General features: G+C 46.4%; 1 long non-coding RNA gene across 1 annotated transcript; it reads right to left on the reverse strand.

The window, feature by feature from the left end:
* Positions 1-2893: 2893 nt before the first annotated feature.
* LOC114621535 lies at positions 2894-18596 on the reverse strand. The gene is made up of 2 exons (XR_003711449.1): positions 18485-18596; positions 2894-3235 (listed from the first exon to the last, which is right to left on the reverse strand). It is a non-coding gene; the product is annotated as an uncharacterized LOC114621535 (long non-coding RNA).
* Positions 18597-24896: the final 6300 nt, after the last annotated feature.

Here is a 24896-nt window from a genome sequence, read left to right on the forward strand (position 1 = left end):
AGCAGTGATGTGTTATCATCCGTAGTGCAGAAAGAGACCCCAAGACACTACCAGGTGAGGCTAACGTTTGAAGAATCTCTTTTTCCACTGAGCATCTTTCTCTTGCTAACAGGCTTCTGCCAGTGTTTATCTTTTCCTTCTGAGAGCCCCACCCCGCAACGAGTTGGTTGCCTGAGAATCCCTGTCTGGGGTTCTGTTGCCACGGAATCTGACCTAAGACAATGGTGGTCACCTCAGTCTCTGGTAATAACCCTGGTGGCACGAGGAAGCTGTTACCAAGCCATTCCTTGGCCTCCCTCTCTGTCCTCCACTTAAGTAATTAGTTCTCTCTCAAGGCTTATTTTCTAGCCCTCTAATCAGAAGCTGGCATCAGAGGGAAAGGATGATAAATGAAACAGAGGGTGGTGGCGCAGCGTACAGCTGAGCGAAGCAGTCACCTGGGAGCCAGGAACAGCAGGAAGCAAGCACCCTCTTAAGCCCAGTGGTGAGGATCACCCTCCCCCCCCCCACACACACACACTCACCCATACACCTACCCCACCTCACCCAGGGCTGGAGGCACTAAGTTGCTGCATGCCTGCACCCTTAGGTTAAGATGCTGGAAAGGCAATCTGGCAATGTCTGGTGCCCGACACAACAGGGCAGGGACTAAAGTCCTTGCTGCCATTGCATTGTAGATACAGCTGGTGGATGGAAGGCACTGATGTGTGTCTGTGATAGGTGCCTGTCCTGGTTTGCTGTGGAAACAAACCAGCCTCCAGAAATGACTGTCGCACCCCACTGCCTTTTGGTCAAGCTGTTTCTTGATAAATATCTCTTGGCAGCCAAGCTTTTGTGTTTCCTCTGCAGTGTGCCTCCCTGTACACTCTCCACAAGCTGCTTTGCAGTCAGGCATCCCCCGACTCTGTCTGTCTCTCTGTCTGTCTCTCTGTCTCTCTTTCTCTCCCCCTTTCTCCCTCCTCCCCTTCTTCTTTCTTCTCTCCTCCTCCTCCTCCTCCTCCTCCTCCTCCTCCTCCTCCTCCTCTTCTTTTTTGAAACAGGATTTCTCTGTGCATCCCTGCATCCCAAGTGCTGGGATTAAAGGTGTATGCCACTATCACTACCCAGTTTAACTCCCTCTCCTAATTCTCCAAGGAGACCAAGCTGTATGCAGTATGCCTGAGCCAAGTGCTGCCAGGCAGTATCTGGGAGCACCACAGCCAGACTAAGATAGGCAAGGTGGCGGCAAAGTCTAGAAAGAGGATCTTAAATGCAATGAAGTCCACTAGGCTTCTCTGTTAAAAAAAAAAATGTTGCCGGGCGGTGGTGGCGCACGCCTTTAATCCCAGCACTCGGGAGGCAGAGGCAGGCGGATTTCTGAGTTCGAGGCCAGCCTGGTCTACAGAGTGAGTTCCAGGACAGCCCGGGCTATACAGAGAAACCCTGTCTCGAAAAAAAAAAAAAAACCAAAAAAAAAAAAAAATGTTTAAACAGTTAGGATGTGAGTAGAGGCTTGTGATCTCTGTTATCAAGAAGCTGGGGCAGGAAGATAGCCACAAGTTCAGAGCAAGTCTAGACTAAATAGTGAGTTTGAAGCTAGCCTATACTACATAATGAGTTCAAGGGCAGTTTGGGCTAGATAGCGAGACTGCTTCCAACAACCAGAGGCTAGGGGTACCGCTCAATGACAGAGTGCTTGTCTAGCATGCTTACAGCCCTGGATTTGGTTTCTAAAGCTGAGTGTGTGTGAGGTGCGGGGGTGAGGGACTATAAAAGAGCCAGATATAGTGGCACACATCTGTAATCCTGGCACTCAGAATACAGAAGCAGGAAGATCACCGGTTCCAGACTAGTTCAGACTACCTAAGTAAGACTCTCAAACAAAAGAAATGTGGGCCGGACAGATGGATGACACATCCGTTACAAGCACTGGCTGCTCTTCTAGAGGACTTGGATTGGATTCCCAGCTCACCAGCCCACAACCATCTGTAACTCCACTTCCAAAGAATCCAACAACCTTTCCTGCTTTCCAAGGGCACCAGGTATGCAAGTGATGCACTTACATGCATACAGGCAACAACAGTCATGTAAATAATAATAGGCCAGATTTATGGGTAAAAGTGCTTATCACCACCAAGCCTGAAGACCCGAGTTGAATTCCCAGAATCCAAATGATGGACAGAGAGAATCAATTCCCCTGGGTTATCCTCCTTACACTTTCAAATAGGGTTTCAGTGGGACTTGGGAATTATCAGTCTTGGGACTAAATAATGTCAATCATGTAACCTGCGTTGTGTTAACCAACTCTGGATCTCTCTCTCTCTTCCCCCTCCCCCTTCAGTTTTAATTAAATCTGTAAGTTTAGAATTCATACATTCTAGGACCATTTTCTGTTATTATCAATATCTTGCATCAAAATATTGATTCGAGCTGGATGTGGTATGTCTTTGAACCCAGCACTCACTCTGTGAGTTCGAGACCAGCCTGGGCTACATAGTGAGACCCTGCCTCAAACAACCAAGCTGGTTCAGGGTTGAGGGTGTGGCTCAGTTGGCCAAGTACATGAAACACATGTAGCTCAGGGGGGCAGATATGCATAAAACCTTAGGTTTAGCCCTCAGCAATGCATAAAATACAACATGGTGCTATCTTTATAACCCCAGTACTTAGCAGGTGAAGTCAGAGGATTTGAAATTCAGAGTCATTTTCAGCTACATAATGCGTCACAGGCTGGCCTCAGCTACAGAAGACCACGTCCCAAAACCAAAACAGAGCCTCCTCTTGTGACTTACCTACTCATCCTTCCCCATCCCCAACACTAGGAAAGCAATTATTTCTTTTCTGTTACTGTCTCTGCAGTTTGACTCTTCCAGACTGCCTTTCGGCCAGCTGTCACATGCTTGGAAACACAATACACAGCCTTTCTTTTTACTTATGAATATGCAATGAAGACCCCTGCCCCACCTCCAATCTGATGGCTGCTAGACACGGTGATGCATAGCTCTAATCTCAGCACTCAGGAGGCAGAGGCAGGTGGATCTCTGTGAGTTTGAAGCCAGCCAGGACTCCATAGAGAGACCCCGTCTCAAGCCCTCTCCCAGGCCCCCCCAAAAGCCAGAGTGGTTAGAAGCAGCTAAGAGTTGGTATGTTTTCTTCATTTCTTTTTGCTCTCTCCTTTTCTCCTCTTTTTCCTTCTCTTCTTTTTCCTCATCCCCTCTGATCTTCCTTCTTCTCTTTCTTCTTTTAGACAGTGTCTCTGCAAAGTAGAGGAAAGGTTTTTTTTTTCTTTTAAATTTTTCTTTTGCCCTCCCTTCCCTTCCTTCTTCCACAGATGTTTTTGTGTACCCCATGCCCACTTCAAACTCCGTTCTCCTATCTCAGATTCCCAAAGTGCTGAGGTTATAGGTTTAAGACTCAGTTTTAGTGGGGGCATGGTGGCACTTGGACTTGGGAGGCAGAAGCAAAAGGATCTCTGACTTCCAGGCTAGCCTAGTCTACAGAGTGAGTCCCAGGCCAGCCAAGACTACAAAGAGAAACTCTGTTTTGTTTTGTTTTTAAAGTTTTTACCTTTGAGAAACCCCCTCTTTGTATTCATTCATTCATTCACTTTCTTCTTACAATGTCTCACTGTGTTGCCGAGACTGTCTAAGGCCTAGGTTCCTGTGGTCTCCAGCCTCAGCCTTTGGAGTTAGTTGGCACTGTAGATACAGGTACTGTACCACTTTACCTTTAAGGAGCTTGTAGGCAGGGTGAGGACACAGTCCCATATAGACTCAACCAGCAATAAGTTAGCAGTAAGGTGGACCTGGTGAAAAGCTTTGGACAATAGCTATTGTAATACAGGGCTTTGGGGGGTTCTGCAAAGGAGGTGACAGGAAGAGGCAAAACAGAGGCTAAAAGTGTGGAGGAAGGCACCTGGATTTCTGGTTCTCTTTACCTTTCAACCTTGTGTCCTTTCACTCTGCTTGTGAACAAAGGGCAGGGAAGAAATCTCCCTATCTAACCCAGGCTACAAGGAAGTCATCTGTAAGTTGGACGGGCTGGGATGTCTCCCCTGCGGGAGCTCATGACCTATTTGCCCTTTCTGCCTAGGTTCCTGTCTTCCACAGACCCTCCAGGATTTTACATTCCCAAGGACAACACAAACAGATTCCAATTTTTGCACGCGCTTTCCAGCCCTCCTTCCCACTTTCGGCAGTTCACACATCCTGGGGGGTGGGCACTGATGTATGAAATATGTATAAAATGTTAAAATCCTTTTTCTACCTTTCTGGGAACTCTGTTCCTCCTTCTTCCAGGGTCATCAATGCTACCTATTCATATGCAAAAGGATCTGCTTAATATTCAAATGCACACATGTATTCACTGTAATTGTGTCTTATCTTTTGTTTTGTTTTGCAGTGGGGGAGATCTGGCCCAGCGCTCAAGCATGCTAGACAAGCACTTTCCCATCAAGCTGTATCTAAGGCCCTTATCTATACTCAATTCATTACTACTTATTTTCAATTTCTTGGGCTTTATTTTTATTTTTATTTTTTGATAGTAAGGATTGAATCCATGGCTTCACGCATGCTAACTGTCTGAACTCTAACATTGAGCTACACCTCAGACCCTATTAAATTCCCCTTTTTCCTCTCCCCCTCCCTCTTCTTCATTTTGGTGTGTATTCATGTGTGCAGGTATATGTGCTTGCACATGTGCATGGGGGCCAGAAGCTGATAGTGAGTGTCTTCTCTTATTCTCCAGTTTACTTTTTTTATAATTACTTTTTTTTTTCTGTTTGAGACAAGGTCTCACTCTGTAGCCCTGGATGTCCTGAAACTCACTATAGAAAGCAGGCTGGCCTCCAACTCATAGAGATGCTCCTGCCTCTTCCTCCCAAGTACTGAGACTAAAGACAAGTGCCACTGGGAATATCTGAGTGTGAATGTGTGAGTATGTGTGTGTGTGTGTGTGTGTGTATGAAGGTGTACATGTGAGTGTGTGTATGTGCTCATGGTGTGATAGGTAGAGGAATAGACATCAGAAGACTACTTCTGGCACCAGTTCTCACTTGCCACCTTGCAACTAAGAGATCCAGCTTTCTGTTGTTCATCTTTGCATAGACCAAGCTAGCATGCATGGGAGCATGCAGGTGTATTGTCTCTGCCTCCCATCCAGAGAGCAGGGATTACAGATGCTGTCTAGAGTTATATGTCCAGCTTTTACTGAGTTCTAATGGTTCAAACTCAAATTCTCACATTTGCAGGGGAAAACCTTTTGCCCACTAAATCATCTCTCTTGTCCCCTCTTGTTTACTTGTTTGAGACAGGGTGCCACTATGCAGCATTGGCTGACCTGGTATGAGGGCTAAAGTTATGTTTAAATTATTGCACTTAAGAGATCTATAGAACAAAATGTCTCTTACCTGTAAGCCCCACTTGCCCAAGGACATATAACTTCCTGGAATGCTGAGGGCTGTCCTTCAAGTAAGATAAAAGCTCCGTGTTTTCAATTCTGTATACAAGTTTGGTTGCCTCAACTGCACAGGATGTGCTTGATTACACATAGGTGGGAGGTACATAGGCAGGAAGTATGTGAGGATGTATGCTTGCCCCCAAAAGCCTTGTGGGTTTTGCCCATATAAGCTTCTGACTAATGTAATATGGTGCCAGACTCTGGGAATGCCAGGTATGAACCTGGCCAATGTTCATCATCCTGGTCAGTATTTTGTAAGGGTTGCTTCAGATTTGCCTCAAAATTTGTGGTAGTGGTCTTATTCTTGCCCAGTGAAATTAACACTGGAATTAGCTATGTAGATCAAATAGGTCTTGAAGTTATAGATATCTGCCTGTCTCTGCCTCCAGGACTGAGTTTCAAAGGCATGTGTCGCCACACATGGCTCTCATTTTGTGAGTATGTGACATAGTCTTGCTATGTAGCCCAGGTTGGCCTGGAACTCTAGATTGTCTGCCTCATCTTACATAACACTAGGATTATAGGCATATGCCACCAAATAAGCTTTTTTTTAAAAAAAAAAAACTCTCTTTTGTGGAGATCCAAGGTTATCATGTTGACACCTACTTGGATTCTGGTGAGGGCCTCAGGCTCCATCAAAACACAGTGAAGCAGTGGAAGGGGTTTAGAGTATGTTTGGAGGAAGTATGTATGCAAGAGGCAGGAAGCAAGGACCCAGCAAGATGGCTCAGAAAGTGAAGGTTCTTATGACACAAGCCCGGTGACATAAGCTCAAATCCATGTAAAGGTGGAAGGAGAGAACTGGCTGTACAAAGTGGCATGCATAACCCCCACATCATGTACACGTGATGATGATGACGATGTCAATGACAATGACAAAGACGAAGAGGGCAGGAGGCTAATCTGATATGTAATAACCCACTCTTATGAGAAGTGTCACAGTCTGCCTTAGTTGGGATGATTCTATTGCTATGAAGAGACACCATGACTAAGGCAACTCTTATCTTATAAAGGCAAACATTGAATTGGGGCTGGTTTACAGTTTCAGAGGTTTAGTCCATTATCGTCATGGTGGGAAACATGACAGCATGCAGGCAGACACGGTACTGGAGAAAGAGCCAAGAGTTCTACATCTTGACCCACAGGCACAGAAGGAGACTGGGTGCCACACTGAGTGTAGCTTGAGCATAAGAGACCTCCAAGCCCATCCCCACGGTGACACACTTCCTCTATCAAGGCCACACCTACTCCAACAAAGCCACACCTCCTAATAGTGCCACTCTGTATGAGCCAAACATTCAAACACATTAGTCTAGGGGGACATACCTATTCAAACCAACACATAGTCACAGAAGATCTGACTCACTCTCAGAAGACTAATCCCATTCCAAGCCCAATCTCTCAAGAGGAACTTCAGCCTATTCATCAAGAATAGTCCCTTATGGCCTAGTCACCTCCCACTAGGCTCTACATATTCAAGGTCCTATCCCTAATCCTGAGAATTCCATTGAGGATCAAGCTTTTAGTATGTAACTTTATTTTTTCAGTGTTTCAGATTGAACCTGGGCCATGTGCCAGCTCTCTACCAATGAGCCCCATCCCCAGCCTTCCTAATTTTCCACTGGAAAAGGCTCACTGAGTTGCTCAAGAAGGCCTTGAACTTGCAATCCTCCTGATTCAGCAGCATACTGGCCTCGGGAAGACAAGTCATTGCCAGTGCATAGTAGGAATAAAAAAAGAAAAACAGAGTTAGGTCCTTGAACTCAGGTTCACATGTTTGCTAAAGCACTGAACTGACTATCTTCCCAGTCCCTATTCCTGATATCTTGATGGTGACTTCTAGCCCCCAGAATGGTGTCTTAGTCACTGTTCCATGGTTGCAAAGAGACACATGACTAAGGAAACTCTTACAAGAGAAAGCATTTACTTGGGGCTTGCTTACAATATCAGAGGTTATAGTCCATTATCATTATGGTGGGGAACATGGTAATATGTAGGCAGACATGGTGCTGGAGAGGTAGTTAAGAACTACATCCTGATCCACGGGGGGGGGGGGGGAGAGAGAGAGAGAGAGAGAGAGAGAGAGAGAGAGAGAGAGAGAGAGAGAGAGAGAGACTGTTGGACTGTTGGACCTGGTGAGGAGTAGACTTTTGAAACCTCAAAGCCTTCTTCCAACAAGGCCACACCTCCTAATCCTCAAATAGTGCCACTCCCTGATGCCTAAGCATCCGCATATGTGAGCCTATGTGAGCCATTCTTATCCAAACCACCACAAATGGGAAGTAAGTGAAGAACCATATCACATCTGTCATTGAAGTTCCTGGTATGGGACACTTGTCATGACAGCCTGAGTGGTTCCTCCCAACCTCCTTTCTCCTACTTTGTTGACCCTGAGAGCTCTACCAAGCCTTTGTCTACCCAGCCAGATGTACAAGGGCAAAGTGACTAGGATATCACAATGGAGCTATTCCCTCACTATGAGTGTGTTACCTGCTTTGTGCAGCATGCTAAGTGTACGCAATAGTTTCCAAAGATCTAATGTGCATACCACTATTCACTAGTGCAGCATTGTTGTTCTAATTATTTTTACATTTATGGTGTGTGTGTGTGTGTGTGTGTGTGTGTGTGTGTGTGTGTGTGAGAGAGAGAGAGAGAGAGAGAGAGAGAGAGAGAGAGAGAGAGAGAGAGAGAGAGGTGTTGAGGTCAGAAGACAATTTGCAGGATTTCATTCTCTCCTTCTACCATGTCAGTCCCAGGGACTGAACTACGGATGTTAGTCTTGCTAACAAGCCCCTTTACCTGCTGAGTCATCTCCTGGGGGCTCCTTGTTGTAATGGTTTGAAACTTGTTTTAAAATGTGTTCATATCGTAACCACCTTTAATTCCAGCACTAGGGATGCAGACAGACAGATTTCCTTGAGTTCCAATCCAAAAGAAAAGAAAATAGAAAAAAAGAAAAGAAAAAGGTAAAAAAGAAAAGTTGGAAGGAATGGTGGCCCATTCCAGCAAAGCTAACACTTGGGAAGTAGAGACAGAAAGGGTTCAAATTCAAGAGCAGCTTGATCTACATAGTGAAAGCCTGCCTCTAAATAAATATATAGATAAAAAGATAGATAGATAGATAGATAGATAGATAGATAGATAGATAGATAGATAGATAGATGAATAACTAAATAACTTGCAGGTCCTGGAGAAAACCAACTTGTGAGGGTCATTCTCTGACCTCAAGAGCACACTGTGATGCACAAATTCATGATTTTTTTCCCTTAATGCTACCCTAAAATAAATAAATAATAAATAAACAACTTGGGAAGTGGAAGTTTACAATCATCCTAGGCTACCAAGTGAAACTGAAGCCAGCCTGATCCACAGGAAACTCTGTCTCAAAAACACCAATAAATAAATAACCTCATTACTAAGCAAGCAAAGAAAAAGATGGACAGGAACTGCCAGACTGGCCTCTAGGAAAGTTCCAACAACAGTCCTGGATCCTTACAGCACCCACAAGCTTCTATGTCCTTACCAAGAGCGAGTGTCAGAGAGCTTTTTGATATTGTGCCATTTGACAGCCTCGGGGAGGGAAAAAAAAAGTATCTTCTCATTTTTGTTTGCTTTTTCCTGCTTGCCAGGAAGTTGAGTCTTTCCTGTTCATGGCTATTTGAAGTTCTTAGGCTATGAGGGACCTGTTTCCACCCCGCCCCCATTCTTCGATTGAACTGTTGCTTTTCTGTTTACACAGACTAGATAAGATCTTTCTGCTGGATGTACTGTAAACAGTCTCCTGGAGTATCTTTTGTCTTTTTCTTTTGTTTATGGAAAACCTCCGTGCCTGCTGAGGCTAGGCAAGCAACCCATGCAAGTAAAGCTGGCTCTCTGAGATTGGCAGCTCCTACTGGCCACAAGCCAACTGCCACCACATGCCAAGATGAGAGCCAGTATGCTAGCTAGATCTTCTAACTTTTTTCCTGGAGATGCCGGAAATTTGAATTTTTATGGGGAAAGTTCTGGGTTTTTTTTTTCTTTCTTTCCTTTCTTTTCTGTTTGAGACTGGGTCTCATGTAGCCCAGGCTGGCCTTGAACTCACTGTGTAGCTGAGACTAACCTTGAACTTCTGAACCTTCTGCTTTCCCTTCTCCAGTGAAAGGATTATAGGCATGGACTCTTACAGCTGGTCTATGCACTGCTGGGGAATGAACCCAGAACTTTGCTCACAGTAGGCAAATACTGTACTAACCGAGCTACATCTCCAGTACTCTTGGGGAAAATGTTAAGCTTTGTAAAAGCCCTATTTGGGCCAGGTTGGATGTGCAGGACAGCAGTTTTGCAGCCTCTGCTTGGTGCTGTGTTTTATTGTAGAGGACTTTAGATTTTTACATTAGTCCATCTTTTCCATTTGGATTCTGGACTTCCGCATCTTTTTTTTTTTTTTAATCTATCAGCCAGTTTGCCACATCGTTTTCCTTTTTTACTCTCTGAATCCTTCTATTTTAAGGATGCGCAGAGAAACTTTGCATGGTGTTTGTCTTTCCTTCTGTTTGTCTGTGTCCTCCTCCTCTCTTCTCTGTTACTCAATTAAAGCCAAAGGCCTCACACATGCTAGAATTCCTGGAGAAGAAAATAAAGTCTTTTATTCCACAATAAAGAGGCTCGAGGAACACTTACACTCAGACTAAAATGTAAATGACTGGTCTCAAACTCCTTCCCTGTGATAAGCGTGAGTCAGGACAGACAGAATAATTGGATGGGGTGAGCCTGAAGGACAGACAGAAGAATGGAACCTCTGGTCTCCGGTCTCACTGCCTTGCCTGAGGAAACTCTGCCGTACCCAGCTGTGTCACTGCCTTGCCTGAGGAAACTCTGCCATACCCAGCTGTGCAGGCCCTCTCTGCACACTTGGCTTCTATTCTGGCTGGCAGGGCTCCAAGGAGAGTCCATGGGATACAAAACAAACACCCTCAACCATCTGGGGCTATTTAATGGCCTTTGGTGCATCATCTGGACATCCCTAACCGGGTGCTAACAAGAGGCTTGCTTTAGGCCAAAGTGGCACATCCTAGAAACTCTTGTGGGGAGGGGGTTGTTTGTCTGTGAAGAGAGCAGATCTAACAAGGAACAAAACATAGGCTGGCTGGCTGAGGGCAAGGTACAGCCAAGTCCTTTTCTGGCTTGGGATGACGGAGGTGCTAAGCTTACCCAAAGAGGTCTGTGTTGGTGAGATGCACTTATCAGAACTGCATGTACCCAGTGTCCAAGACTACACTAAGCTCTGTGAGGTAGGCACCATCTGTGTAACCGATGGGGCCCCAGTGTGAGCCAGGATACTTCTGAGAACCTGGCTTCCTACCTCCCCCTTGTCATTCCATAACCCCAGTGCCAGGGAAGCAGAAACACAAGGATCCCTGGAGTTCCCTGGCCAGTCAGCCTAGGTAGCCATCGGTAAGCTCTAGGTTCAGTGAGAAAGAAAGGTTTAAAAAAAACAAAACAAACCTTAAGGTGGAGCCAAGATGGTGATGTTCACTTTGATCTCAACATCTGACAGGCCAAGGCAGGCCAATCTCTGAGATCTAGGCCAGCTTGGTGTACTTAGGGAGCTCCAGCCTAGTCAGGGCTACATAGTGAGACCCTGTATCAAAATTAATTAATTAATTAATTAATTAATTAATTAAAAAGATGGCAGGCGGAAGAGGAAGACAAAGGCACCTGTTGTCGATCTCTGGCCTCCACATATGTACAGATAGCCCTTTCTTTTCCAAGTAGGAAAACAATTCATGGAGAAAGATAGAAAACAGGGATGGACTGAGCAGATGGCTCTGTTGGTAGATTGCTTCCCTAGAATGCCTGAAGCTCTGGATTCCATCCTCCCATACCTCATAAACCAGACAAGGTACAGACTTGAAATCCCAGAATCCGGAGAAATGGAAGCAGGATGATCTTTCAAATTCAAGGTTGTAGCCAAGCACGGGAGGAAGGTGAGGCAGGATGAGTTCAAGGCCAGCCTGTTCTACAGAGTGAGTTCCAGGACACCAGGACTATATAAGGAGAATCCGCCTCAGAAGTGGTGAGGGGGAGGGGCTGACTTTACTGGAGACAAAGCCCTGCTGGAGTCAGAGGAAAGGGTGGTGGGGGTTGCTGTGCAGCTGGGGTCTTCTACCCAACCACCTGGGTCTCTGCCTGGGTTAGAAAAGGATTTTGTCAGCTTGGCATGAGGACAGATCTCTCTGCCACTTAATAGCACCTGTCTATGTGGCAGGAGTTCTTCTATTCATGCCTCACCCCAACCCTCTGTGAGTCAGGTCCCATGGCAACCCATCCACTCCTGTGTATGTGTAAGTGTATGTAAGTTTGTGTGTATGTGTGCATGCATGCGTGTGTGTGTGTGTGTGTGTGTGTGTGTGTGAGTGTGTGTAGGACTAGCTTCTGATTTCTGAGATCCTCAGAAGCTGAGAACAGTCTCTTAAGCAGAGGCTTTTCCTGCTCTGAGAATCAGCTGTCTTTGGCTGTGACCAGGTGCTGCTAACCCTTATTAACAGTGTTCCTAGAAGCGAAAATAGATTCGATTCAAGTTCTGTCATCTCTTTTGACACTAGAGCATATGGCGCATATGGAAACAGGGCCAAGAGCACAGGACTGGCCACAAAACAGAACCATGCTTAAACTCCCTCAAGGGGACATGAATTCCTATTCAAATTGGCCTCTTGAGCGCTTACCTTCCTTCATCAACCACTGGACCTGACAGACAGTTCCACTATGGGCATTTTGGATGGTTGACGTTGACTGTCACCTTGATTGGCTTGAGAGACTTGTGGAGATTAGTAAAGCACACCATTGGCTATGTCTGGGGGGGGATCCGGAAGGTTCTGATGTAATCAACAGATCTATCCCTTGATGATTCCTAGTAAGATGGCACGATGGAGAGGTGGTCAGAAATAAGAGGTGGAGCCTAGTCAGACGGAGTAGGTGGCTGGTGTGGGGATGCCTTTAGAGGTTCTATCCTGTGATGGCTTCTTTCTGTTACAGCTCTGCTTCGTTTCCAGTCCACTCTGAAGGGAACAACCCAGATCTGCCATCTGTCCCTACTACCATGATGCTCTCTGCCTTAACATGAGCCCAGAGCAGTGGCTCCAAGGACTGTGGACAGAAACTGAGCTGAAATACATCTTTCCTTCTTTTAGGTTGTACTCCCAAGTTTTTTTTGGTCAGAGTCAGAGCCTAACACAGCTTAGCTCACCAGCTACTCAACTCTGAATTCTGCTTTAAATGACAAGAATACATCAGACATTTCCCACAGTGGCTGAAACACAACACGTACCCAGTAGATGATCATTGTTACTATGAACTAAATTGACCCATATGTCTGTGTATGAGTATGCATATTGGTGCATGCATGCAAAGGACTGCAAGTGCATATGTATGTGTTTAGTGGTTTGAATGAGAATGCCCCCTCCCCAGGTTCAAATGTTTGAACGCTTAGTCACCAGGGAGTGGCACTACTCAGAAGGATTAGGAGGTGTGACCTTGTTGGAGGAAATGTGTTCCGGGGATGGGTTTAGGGGTTTCAAAAAGCTCATTCCAAGCTCAGAGTTCTAGTCTTCCTGCCGCCTGCAAATCTGGATGTAGAACTCTCAGCTCCTTCTCCAGTACCACGTCTGCCTGCATGCTACCATGTTCCCACCTTGATGATAATGGACTGACCCTCTGAACCTGTAAGCCAGCCTCAATTAAATGCTGTCCTTTATAAGGCTTGCCTTGGTCATGGTGTCTGTTCACAGCAATGAACACAGACTAAGACAATGTGTATTCCCAGCGACGGAGAACAACTTCAAGTATTGTTTTTCAGGTGTTATCTATTTTGTTTTTCTTTTAGTTTTTAAAAGTACACTTATTTACTGGGGGAGGGGGAATGCTACAGTACATATGTGGCAGTTGGAGGACAATTTGTGGGACTTGGGAATTGGTTCTCTCCTTCTGCTGTGTAGGTCTTAGAGATCCAACTCAGGTTGTCAGGCTTGGTGGTAGGCACTTTGGTCTGCCTACCCAATCCATTCTGTTTGCTTTGTTTTAACATCTATCTATCTATCTATCTATCTATCTATCTATCTATCTATCTATCTGAGTATTCTATTTGCATGTTAAGCCTGCATGACATTAGAGGGCATCAGAACCCATTACAGATGGTTGTGAGCCACCATTGGGAATTGAACTCAGGACCTCTGGAAGAGAAACCAGTGCTCTCAACCTCTGAGTCATCTCTCTAGCCTCAATCTACCCTGTTTTTAAAGACGGAGTCTCTCTCTGACCTGAAGCCAAGTAGGCTAGACTGGCTGGCCAACAACCCCAGGATGCACCATCTGGGAGAATTTCTCCATCTCAGAGCTGGGATCATATATTTAATATGTCACCATACTCAACATATACATGCATACACACATATACATACATACACACATATACATACATACATACATACTATGTGTTTTTTTTTTTCAAATAGGTTCTGGACCTTGAACTTAAGTCCTCATGGTTGCAAGGCAAGCACTTCCCAGACTGAACTGTGTCCACAGCCCTCCCCAACAGAGGTTTTAGCAGTAACTATCATCCCATTTTATAGGACCTCTACTGAGGCTCAGAAAGGCCTTAACTGGAGTTCTGTTGTTATTTATGATGTTGTAGCTACCTCAAACCTTAGAGGTTTAAAAAGGAAGTGGATGATTCTCTCTCAAGATTCTCCAAGCTAACTGGGGGGTGGGGGTGGGGTCTCAAACTCCGTGCAGTGGCAGCTGGGGTATCTCAGGTGAACATAATCAACTGGCCGCTAAATTGGGCTAGAAAGTCAAAGGTTTCTCTCGTGAATGGCGCTTTGATACTGGCTGCTGGCTGGAGGCCTAAGCTTTTATCCTCACGACCTTTATTTTACAAATGTATTATTGTTATTTTTGGTGTGTATGTGTGATGGGTACGTGTACCATAGAGTGTTCGTGGAGAACTCAGAGGCCAGCTTCGTAGAACTGGTTCTCTCCTTTCACCTTTATCTGAATTTCAATGATTGAACTCCGATTTTCAGGCTTTGGCAGCAAGCCCTTTTACCTATTGAGTCATTTTGCTGACCCCTGAGGACATTCTGATGCAGACAGACTGAGCTTCCTGGAGTCCAGGCAGTTGGAGTCCAGGAGAGATGACTGTAAGGTCCACTATACAAACACTCACCCCCACTCCCTTCTCATCTGCTTTCTAATAACCAGAGAAGTTAAATTAGCCAAAGAAAGTAACAGAGACAAATCTAGAGACAAGAGGACACAAATTCTTGGAAGTATACCTCCTTGGGCATCACCTTTGTAATTAGTTAGCCTAAAAGACTTGACCAGGATCCCATAGATGTTGACTGTCATAGCTGGGATTCAAACCCAACTCGGACTAACTCCAAAGTCCACAAGCTCTCCTCAAGGGATGGTCTGGGCTGGTGTTTGGGTCTAATGGGAAGTCCAAGCCTGCCTGCTCTAGAGGAAAAAGTAGCATCTTTCTTTTGTGGGGATCCCAGCAGGCCGGAATGCTGGTGGCTCCATCATTTCTGGTCTCTTAGGGCCACAGCAGGACCAGTGGCATTTTTCTACACTTCTGTCTTTAAGACATATGATCCTCCTTGAGTCTCAGTTCATTTTCTCTCTTTTTTTCTGTGCATTTTTGTGGTAATTCCTGTGTGTTTCCATGTGTATGTGGAAGGCAGAAGTCAACGTTGGGTGTTGTTCCTTGGCTGTTCCTCACCTTGTCCTCTCCTCCCACCTTTGCTTTTATGGCTTTTGTTGTCATTGTTATCTTCGTCTTTTCTGTCTGTTTTATTTTGAGACAGATTCTCACTTGGCCGTCTGCCTTTGATTACAAACTTTTAAAAATATATATTATTTATTTTTATTTTATATGCACTGGTGTTTTGCCTGCATGTGTGTCACTGTGAGGGTGTCAGAGTCCCTGGAACTGAGGTTATGGACTGCCATGTGGGTGCTGGGAATTGAATTCGGGTCCTCTGGAAGAGCAGTCAGCGCTCTTAACCAGCCTAATCAGAAGCTCTAAATTAAAACAAAACAAACCTGGGTTCTATGAAATCAAACTCAGGTCTTCATGCTTACGGAGCAGGCCTTTTGTGCCCTGAGCTCTCCCCATGCCCCGGGATTTCATGGAATTCAGATTGACCTTTTACTCAGTATGTTGTTGACCACAACCTTGAGCTCTGATCCTCCTGCCTACCCGCTAGAGCTGCTCTTCCTGCCTCTGTGGAGCTCAGGTCCTCTTGAAGGAGCAGTAGCACCCTAGCTTTGGAGCCTCTCTCCAATCACACTGAAGGGAATTGTAGTAGGAAAGTAAGGATTGTGGGGATTGTCACAGAAATAAGTCCAAGTTTGAAGCACACTGTTGTCTTAGTGACCCTTGAGCTTGTTCACTGGTTGGCCTTTATTAAATTACTTTTAGAAATGTTAAACTTCCTCTGTTTTATGTGCATGAGGTTTTTGTTGTTGTTGTTTTGTTTTGCCTGCAGGCGCTTATGTGTATTGCCCATGAAAGTCATAAAAGGGCTTTGGATCCCCTGGAAGTTACCGATGCTTGTGAGACACCACGTGGGTGCTGGGAAACAATCTGGGTCCTGTGCAAGAGCAATAAGTGCCCAGACCTTCCCAGCCTTCCCTGATCTTCCCAGGCCCTCCTCCATCCATCCCTGACCTTCCCATGCACTCCCCGGGCTCTTCCCAGACTCCTCTAAACTTCCCAGACCCTTCCTACCCATCCCTGACCTTCCCAGCACCCACCTCCCCGCCCCTCCCCCGCCCCTAGCCTTCCCTGTCCTTCCCAGGCTCTCTCTAGGCTCTTCCCCATTCCCTGTCTGGCCTTGATAAGGAACACTGCTCAGTGGACCATAGCTGGACCCTTACCTCCTCTCTTCTTAAGGCCTCAAGACAACCATTGATTCATGCTCTGCTGTAAACAGACTACAATGCTCTACCACTGAGCTAAATCCCCAGCCCCCCCCTTATTGTTTTGAGGCTGCGTCTCATGTACCTCAGTGGGTCTGGCCTTGAACTTGGTATGTAGCTGAGGTTGACATGACCTTCTGAACCTTCTCTCCCCACCTCTAGAGTGCTAGGATTATAGGCATGCCCTGCATGTCCTGCCAGAACTCTTGACGTCAGATCACCAGGCAAAGGTCCTGGGACTGGGAGCTTTCAGGAAGTAGTCTAGGATGCCTGAGGTATCTAGGAATTAGTGGTGCTCTGTGTGGTCTCACTGAGGGAAGCCAGGCGAAATCTGGCGACTCAGCTTTAGCAGCCAGAGCTCTTGGCTCCAAGCAACAGGAAGCAATTCTGGCTTATTTAAGCAGAAAAGGACTTTTATCAAAATGATCTTGGAGAACTGGAAAAATAACCAGGAGGGCTGGCGAGTGGTTTGGAAAGCAGACGGAACAAAGGAAACCATGCAGCAGTCTGGATCATGGCCCAAGTCTGGCCAATCGGGTGACAAGTCTCAAGTGAAGTCTATAAAACCCCGGCATATATTGTCATGTGTGGACATGGAGATGGTCCCTGGTGCCCCAAGTGCCTCAGTGCCATCTGCTGTCACAATGGATCTCTGTGTTCCTCATGCCTCTGTGTCAGCTGACTCCTAGGTCTTAGATGGGGGGGGACATCTGATTGGTTGATCCTGAGCCCCAAGACAACTGGAAGAGTAACCATCTGGTAGTTTTAACTTTGATGGGCGACAAATAAGGAGGGTTCTGTGAATGTGGCAGCAGGGCCTGGATGGTGGTTGGCTGTCCAACTACTCCTGGAGCAAAGGAGAGTAGCTGTAATTAGAAACCTTGGGTTTCATTTTTCAATCCCTTCTCCTAGCAACCTTACATGAGCTGTTTATGGTCTTTGGATCTCAGTTGTTTTTCACTGCCTACCATCCAGCCTTTGAGCTTGTGGCAGGTGTTGTGTGGTGGCCTCTGCTCTACTCTGGGTTCTTGGGCAAAGACATGCTCCAAGAGTGCCAAAGCTCCAAATGCACTGAAGCCGCTGATTTTGTGTAATGCACAAGACTGTGGGTTTTGTAGTGTAGAACCTGCAAGACCCTGTTCACCAGCCCTGGTACAGTCCTTAATTCTTGGAACTCCAGCTTCCTTAGCTGTAAAATGGAGGTGTGGTACCAGCTATGCCACCTCCTTTCTAACCCTGTCCTATGAAGCCTTCTGACTCCAAAGGATGGAAATCTAAAAACTACATCTCCCAGACACCTTTGCAGCTGGGGCTGTGGATGAGAATTCAGTTTTGTTTGACAATTAGATACATTTGTGTGAGGTTCAGAAGGAAGGTGTGAAGCAGACTGTCTTCTGCTCTGGCTGTAGTTGCTGGACACATTGTGTGGTGGTGATGGAGGTTGTGGGGGGGTATGTGTGACAATATTTTGGCAATTGCTCAGCCACTGGTTTTTGTGGGTAGAGCCGGAGGCTCTTGTGGCTCTTGTGGCTCTTGAGAGAGGCTGTAGTGGCATGGGGTCTTAATCATTAGATCTCTGCTGCAATCTGCATCTTTAGAGGCAGCTCCCGCCCTCCCCCCCCACACCTTCCTGCTAGTGGCACAGAGGACAGCAATCTTGGGGACCAATTCAATGGTAGTGTTTTGTGAGTTCAGAGACAGTTCCTCTCAGGCCTTCCAGGAATTTTGTGAGGACCTAATTTCCCGGAGTAATTTCCTATTCTTGCTTAAAATAGCTGGAAACATTCTCTGTCCCTTGCAATTGGACTCTAGCTGCAGGAGTTGGTGACATCTCTATGCTTGTGGCCCGGGTGTTGATGAAATGTCATGTGATAGCGGGTGTTGCCTAGTACACTGTGTATAAAGCCCCTTGCAGATGGTTGGCAGTTTCCAAGGAAGGGCATGTCCATTTGCACCCAGGTCTAGATGTGAGTGGAAGACTTGTGCGGAACCACTCCATATTTTACCAGCTCCTACTCTCTCGTTTTACACAGAGTTACTGGGACAGAAAGCAGCCTGAAAGACTTTAGACTATTCCTGTGGCTCACCTGCTTCTTCAGGCTGAACTGGTGTTTGCTTGTTTGGAAGTGACAATCCCACCTCTGCAGAGTGATGACTAGCACCACAGAGGTGCCACAGACACCTGGCAAAGGTGACAAGCTTCCCTGGAAGAGAGAAAGTCAGCTGCCAAAGGACTCTCCCAGCCTTGTGCCCGTGTTGTCACCATTAACACCAGTATTATTACCTCACCATTAAATGTTTATATTTGTGAAGCCTTCTCTTCTGTCCCTCTGCCACCAGGTTTGAAGATCGACCTGAAAAAGGATCTCTTTCTCTGGGGAATGGCAAACATGTTCATAGCTATGGGACTGACATCTAAGAGTTTTCAGAGAAGCTAGCCTGTGATATTTGCCTGTAATCTGAATAGGATTAGAAATTCAGGATCACTGTAGCCAGATCGTGGCCAGCCTGGACTACATGAGACTCTGGTCTTAAGCGAACTAAACCAAAGTTTTCAGAGAAAAACCTGGAGAGAAAGACAATTTTGTCCTGGAATTGCCCGGGGGTGGGGTGGGGTGGGGTGAGGATTTCAAAACCCAAAGCTGGGCCTATGAGACCAGCAGTCTCAGCACAGGGGCTCTGGGGCCTCTGCAAGCCACTGAGGAAGGAGCAGAAAGTCCTTAGGTCGGAGCAAAACAGAGTTCATTAGAATTTTAGAGCCCTGCAGATTGCTCCTTGCCCCTCAAGGTTCAAATCTTGCAATTCTCCCCTTTGCTACTCTCTGGGACCCAAACCTTTCAACTCTTCTCCCTCTCCGCTGGCTCTTATCCACCCAGCTTTCTGCCACACAATGGAAACTTATTGTGAAGTGACGAGCCCGGCAGGTGGTTCTCAGATCCCCCCCCAGCTGGGTGGAAGCCCGGTTGGGCTTGGCTTCCAGAACAATCCAGGATCTTCAGGGGGCTCGAGGACAAGTGGGAGGGCTAAAGCGTTCAGCCCCAGTCATCTGCGAGACGGGGAGGACAGAGGGAGGAGATAAAGGCAGCTTTCCCCGGGCGTACCCAGTTGGAGCTGGTGCGGTTTGAAGTTTTGTGTGGTTTGGCAAAGTTCCTTATTCTTTGCTGTTTCGAAACTGCAGCAGTACACAGTGGCAAAGGTCACTGGACACCACAAGCCACCCCTGAAATGCAGGAGATGGCGGGTTTTGTCAGGCGCATGTCCCAAGATATCAGGGCAAGGAGAGGCCAGGCAGGTCCTGGCCACACATCGAACTCCCGGGTTGCGCCCGCTGCGTGGGGTGTGGATGCTTGCAAAAACTGCAACCTCTGGGAAGGCAAGCGACAATGCTATGGCTCTGGCGAGCTGAGCCGCTGCAGGCTGGGTGGCTCAACACTGCTAACTGGAAAGACTAACCCTCGTGTTCGGATTCCATCTTCTGCCTCACGGAGAAAGAGCGACGCTGGGGACACCGCCTGGAGCCTGCGCGCATAGCACCGGGAGGCTCTCCCTCCCACCCCAGGCTTCCCGTTTAACCATTAAAGTGCCAGAAAATCTGCAGCCCAAGCCGGCTAGCCTTCCATCCGCTGGGGGAGAAGCAGGCTCTCCGGAATAGGGCGTGGCAAGGCGGAGGGCACTGCAAAATAGAATCAGGAACTTGTGCTGGTTGGGAAGGAAGGCTAGGGAGTCTGTGTGGCAGGTCCCAGGGGGCTCACACCCTCCCAGGACTTTCCTGCCTCCGCTGAAGGTGGGGACAGAGGAGGAGGCAAGAGTGGAGAAAAGGACGTGGGAAGACACTGGTCACGGAGGAGACTATTTTTAGTCTTTGCTACAGCTGCTTGCGTTTCTCTGACGGACTAGTCAGGGACAATTCACCTGGCTGAAAACAGTATAAACTTTCCGCGGGGGTTGCGGGTGGAGGGCGGTGTGGAGGTGACCCTGGAGGGGTGGGGAGAGAGGTGGTTGGTGGTGCAGGAAAGGGACAGAGAGGGGGAAATCCCTGAAGATTCCTCATAGGCCTGACAGGAACACCAGAATCTCTCCTTAGTAGAACAATGTCCTCCCCACCTCAGATATAGCTCAGCTTTCACCATAGGTCTTCGAGGTGGGCATCGAAGTAATATACACTTTGGTGTAATATTTTGGAGACCACACAGGCAAGATTGGGGACTCATTCATCATGCTTTCTAACTGGGGACAATGCCTCCTGGGTGGCATCAGTCACAAACCAATCATTAAACAAATAGCAAAGATCTCAAACAGGAAAATAGAATGGGGGGGGGGAAAGAGGCTCTAGCGCGAGCGCTTTGGGGTGTGTGTGTGGGGGGGTGGAGGGTATCCTGGTTATTTAGGTCAGTAGTTCTCATGGTGTGGTTCCAGGATCCCTCTGATAGTCAGGGCCCTGAGATCCAGGACTTCTGAAAAGGCTTCTGTGATTGCAGTCCTAAGGTAGGCTGGGTTCTCATTAACCAAGGCCACATGTCAGTTTCCCAACTTAGCGGATGCCCCAGCAGCTGTCAGGAAAGAAGAAGAAGGAGGAGGAGGAGAAGAGGAGGAGGAGGAGGAGGAGGAAGAGGAGGAGGAGGAGGAGGAGGAGGAGGAAGAAGAAAGAAAAGATACTAGCTACTACCAAGTCTGAGGACCTGAGTTCTTTCCATGCACGGGACTCACATGATGGAAGGGGAAAAGCATCTTCCACAAGTTCTCTTCTGACTTCCCCAGACTGCCAGGACATGTGAACACAAACATATACACAAACACATAAACGTAACGTGTATGTTTTATTTACATTATGTGCATGGCTGTTTTGCCTGCATAGATGACTATCCTCTATGCACGCTTGGCCCACATAGGTGATCAGAAGGTGTCCGATCCCCTGGGAATGGAGTTACAGATCGACGTAAGCTGCCATGTGGATGTTGTGACCCTGGGTCTTCTGGAAGAGCAGACAGTGCTCTTAGCTGCTCAGCTGTCTCTCCAGCTCCCATACATGTAATTTTTAGAATTAAGAAGGGAAACCTTCAGGAGCTGAAATCTAGACTGATGGCAGAAGGTTACTATGTACCTTAATTATCTATTGTTATGCTATAAATTATACCAACATTTAGTGACTGAAAGTAACCAAACCAAAGCCTGGGCTCGTCCTCAGAACAGAAATAGAAATAAATAAATAAAAATAAATAAAGACACCCCCCTCAGATGCCAAAGAGGTTTATGAAATGTACAACTAAGCCGGGCAGTGGTGGCGCACGCCTTAATCCCAGCACTTGGGAGGCAGAGGCAGACAGATTTCTGAGTTCGAGGCCAGCCTGGTCTTCGAGGCCAGCCTGGTCTACAGAGTGAGCTCCAGGACAGCCAGGGCTACACAGAGAAGCCTTGTCTCGAAAACAACAACAAAAACAAACAAACAAAAAGAAATGTACAACTATGCCATTTTTCTAGATTTTTTTTGGTTTGGAAAAATAAAGTGGTGAGTTTTTTGTTTGTTTGTTTTTGATTTTGATTTTTTTTTTGTCGTTGGTTGTTTAGTTTTGGTTTTTCTGAAACAGGATCTCAGTCTATAGCCCAAGCTGTCCTGAAACTCACACTGTGTAACTCAGTCTGATCTTGAACTCCCAGCAGTCTCCACCTCCTGAGTGCTGGCTGAGGTTAGAGGCGGGAGCCACCACTTTAGTTGAGTGGAGCTCCGCAGAGCTTCACTGGAGCTGGAGTGACTGTGAGTGGTCCAACCTCCATGCTGAGAAACAATCCGTGTCCTCTAGGAGAGCAACAAGTTCTCTTAACCTTAAGCACTGAGCCATCTCTCCAACCCCTATTTGCATTTTTTTAAAAATCGAAATGTGCTATTGGTGGTACTATGTATCTTTGTTGTTTGTTTGTTCTTGTTTTGTTTTTTGTTTTGTTTTGTTTTGTTGAGACAGGGTTTCTCTGTATAGCCCTGGCTGGCCTGGAACTCACTCTGTAGACCAGGCTGGCCTTGAACTCAGAAACCCACCTGTCTCTGCCTCCCAAGTGCTAGGATTAAAGGCCTGTGCCACCATTGCCTGGCTGGTACTATGTATCTTAATGATCTATTATTAGGTTACAAATTATATCAGCATTTAGTGGCTGAAAGTAACGAATGAGTTTACTTTCACATGGTTTTGTATGGATCCCTGAAACAGGAGCAGCCTTGCTGGGTGGATGTAGCTCTGGGTGTAAACACTCTCTCCAGAGAGTGTAACAAAGGTGTGGTTCAGGGCTACAATCTTCTATCTCAGAGCTCCTCCGGGAGAAGAGATGGCTGCTGCTTTCAGCAATTACAATGGAAGGCGTGGATTCTGGGCAATCTTAGAGAGACTGTCAGTCGCAAATGCACCCAACTTCATATAGTCATCTTTATGCCTTTACCCATGGAGCCATCCATCTCTCTGGTCCTAAAGATTTATTTTTAACTTTTAATCATATGCTTATGTTTTTGTATGGTTATGTGCACATGTGAGCACAGGTGTCTGCAAAGTTCACAAGAGAGGAGCAGATATACAAACATTAAAAACTTTCCAAATTCTTTTTCTTTTTTTTGTAGTTTGTTTGTTTGTTTGTTAGATCATTTTATGTGTATGAGTGTTTTGTCTACAAGCATATCTGGGCACTACATGTGTGACTGTTGCCCAGGGAGGACAAAAGAAGATGTTGGACCCCTTGGTACTTGAGTTACAGATAGATGCTTTTGGGCCCTTGTGTGGATTCTGGGAATTGAATTGATTCCAGGTCTTCTACAAGAATAGCAAGTGCTTTTTAACCACTGGGCCATCTCTCGAGTATCTTCATTTTTATATTTACTGCAGGAAACACTGAGAGATATGGCCAATGCTGACAAAAGCTTTTGGCATCCTTAATAACAAAGGAAGAAATAAAGAAGACATAAGCCCTAAACCTTGGAGAACTGTTGGTCTCAGCATCAGGGTATTCACAGGGGAAGAATCTTAGCACAGTAGACAACAAGTCTATCCATCTGTCTCTTCATCCGTCCATTCATTGATCCTTCACCCACATACGTACTCATTCATTTGTCCCTCCAGCTATCTATCCAGCTAGCTTCTGTTTATCCATTCGTAGCCATCCATCTACCCATTACTTGCACATTCCAGTTGGCCTTGGAACTAGGGTAAAAGATGTGTGTTACCATGCCAGCTATTTACATTTTAACCAATGACATGATTTACAAGTATATAAGACAAAAAAATTTTTTTAAAATTACTTCAAGGAAACAAAACAAATAAAATCTTCCAAACAAATAACTTGAGGTTATGGTCATCCCAGGTCCCAAAGCCTAGAAAAGCAGGTAATCTCAAACTGGCACCATATGGAAGAGGTGACCTAAATGGTAATTGAGACTAGGTGCACCACGAATGGGCCTAGCCTACCAGCTCTGGGAAAAAATAAAAATAAAAAAAAAGCAATGTATCCCAGCTGCAGTGAAAGAGGAGCAAGGCCCTGTCAAAGCAGAATGACCTGGTATGTTCCAGTTTCATCAAACCTTCCTCAAGTTTTTCATAGAAGACAACCTCGAAGTGTCTGAGGCAGCTTCAGGATGAGAGCCATCCTTAGGTAGCAGAGGAAACCCATACCTGCAGTGTTCTTTTCTCCTGTTCAATTTCTCTTTTCTCAATGGAGAGTCTCCTGGACTCTCCATTGTGTCTCATGTGTGCTGACCCTTGCTTTGTCCTAGCAAATCTTCCACAGAGATCACACCATTGGAAAGACATATACACACACACACACACACACACACACACGACCCAGGAGAAAATGCTTGGGTTTATGAAGGCACTTGCCTCTTACCTCCAAACACAGGATGACTGGGTTCTGGGTTCTCTTTTCACTGCTACTTTGGACATTTTGGCTGACCACCTGCCAGGATAGGAAGTGTGGGGTGGAGAGAAGGCAGGCCTTGGTGGGAGAAGTGCAGAGGCTGAGAGGGGGCCCAGGCTTGAGAGGATGGCAGGAACAAGGGAAAGAGAGCATAAGTGTGTGTGTGTGGGGGGGAGTGACCTTTCTGCTTCAAACTGCAGCTTTAATTGGTCACACCTGAGAGACCAGGAGTTACACAGACTCCCTGGTAAGCAAGCAGAGAGGGAGAGGGGCCATGGTTAGGCAATAATGGTGAAGAATTTCCAAGATGGCTAACTTCTTCCTCACCCTCCTGACTTGAGACAAAAGCCTAGCTGCTTAAAATAAAGGCTTTGTAGGATCTTTGTCTCCAAGGCTCGACAAGTTCAAGGCCTGCTCAGGACATGGGACAAATGGTCCTGGGTCAATCAACCATCCTGTCTGTCTTCAACCTGATTAACCTTAAGGTAGGGGAGGAAGCCATTAAAAACTGCAGCCCTTGAGAAGAGACTGGTATTTCGCTGAGTCCCATTTTCTTTGAAGCTGGTCTTGGTCTTTCTGTGTGTCTGCTGCTTGCCTGTGCTTCCTCAA

Source organism: Grammomys surdaster, unplaced genomic scaffold, assembly GCF_004785775.1.
Source record: "Grammomys surdaster isolate TR1022 unplaced genomic scaffold, NIH_TR_1.0 182, whole genome shotgun sequence".
Lineage (NCBI taxonomy): Eukaryota > Metazoa > Chordata > Mammalia > Rodentia > Muridae > Grammomys > Grammomys surdaster.